Consider the following 1,564-nt stretch of genomic DNA (forward strand, 5'->3'; position numbering starts at 1 on the left):
CATCGCGGCTACAAATCAAGTCGTCAGCACTGTTCTGACAGTCGAACGCGAAGAAGAAGGCAAAGCGTACAAGGTTCAGCGGCCAGTATATTATGTCTCCGAAGTCCTGACTCCTTCCAAGCAGAGGTATCCCCATTATCAGAAGCTTATTTATGGGATCTACATGACTGCAAAGAAGGTGGCTCATTATTTCCAAGACCACTCGGTGTCTGTCATATCTGATGCTCCGTTGTCGGAAATTCTCCACAATCGGGACGCATCAGGCCGAGTGGCAAAGTGGGCAATGGAGATGCTATACTGCGACATCAAGTTCGAAGCCAAGAAAGTTATAAAGTCTCAAGCTCTGGCTGACTTCATAGCAGAATGGGTAGAACAACAGCAACTGACTCACATCTACTCGGCTCATTGGACCATGTTCTTCGATGGGTCCAAGATGTTGAATGGCTCCGGCGCCGGCGTAGTGATCATATCCCCAAAAGGCGATAAACTCAAGTATGTGTTGCAGATACATTTTGATTCTTCCAACAATGAGGCAGAGTACGAAGCTCTCCTTTACGGATTGCGCATGGCCATCACACTCGGCGTCCGTCGCTTGATGGTCTATGGCGACTCAGATCTGGTGGTTAATCAAGTGATGAAGGAATGGGATGTAAGGAACCCCACCATGACTGCATACTGCAATGCAGTAAGGAAGCTTGAGAAGAAGTTTGAAGGTCTGGAACTTCACCATGTTCCCCAACTGAAAAACCAAGCAGCAGATGAATTAGCAAAACTTGGATCCACTCGGAGACCAGTCCCGAGTGATGTCTGCCTCGAGCACCTACACCTCCCCTCGGTGAAGGAAGATCCTTTTACAGAGGAGCAAGTACAACCAAAGAGCTCAACAGATCCGACTGAAGTCGAGGTCCCCGTTGTGGTTGATTTGATCATGGAGATTCTTGATGTCATCCCCGAGTGGATTGTGCCGTTCATTGCATACATCCTGAGGCAAGAGTTACCTGAAGACGAAGTCCAAGCTAGGCAGATCGTCCGCAGGTCAAAGTCCTTCACCATCATTGATGGTCAGTTGTACAAGGAAAGTGTTTCGGGGGTCCTTCAGCGGTGTATCTCCCCTGAGGAGGGACAGCTAATCTTGGAAGAAATTCACTCGGGAACCTGCGGTCATCATGCCTCCTCAAGGGCAATCGTCGCCAAAGCATTTAGAGCTGGTTTCTTCTGGTTGCAGGCGAATGAAATGGCGAAAGATATGGTCGACCGTTGCGAAGGCTGCCAGTTCTATTCCAACAAGTCCCACAAGCCAACATCTGCGCTGAAGACAATTCCTCTCGTTTGGCCATTCGCCGTGTGGGGATTAGATACAGTCAGACCATTCAGAACATGCCAAGGAGGATTCACTCATCTTCTGGTAGCAGTCGACAAGTTTACCAAGTGGATTCAAGCCAAGCCCATCAAGAAACTCGACGCCCTTACGTCCATCAAATTTATCAGAGACATCATCGCCAGATTTGGGGTTCTGCATAGCATAATCACCGACAATGGCACAAACTTTGACTCGGACAGATTC

This window comes from Hordeum vulgare, chromosome 4H (assembly GCF_904849725.1).
Source record: "Hordeum vulgare subsp. vulgare chromosome 4H, MorexV3_pseudomolecules_assembly, whole genome shotgun sequence".
Classification (NCBI taxonomy): domain Eukaryota; kingdom Viridiplantae; phylum Streptophyta; class Magnoliopsida; order Poales; family Poaceae; genus Hordeum; species Hordeum vulgare.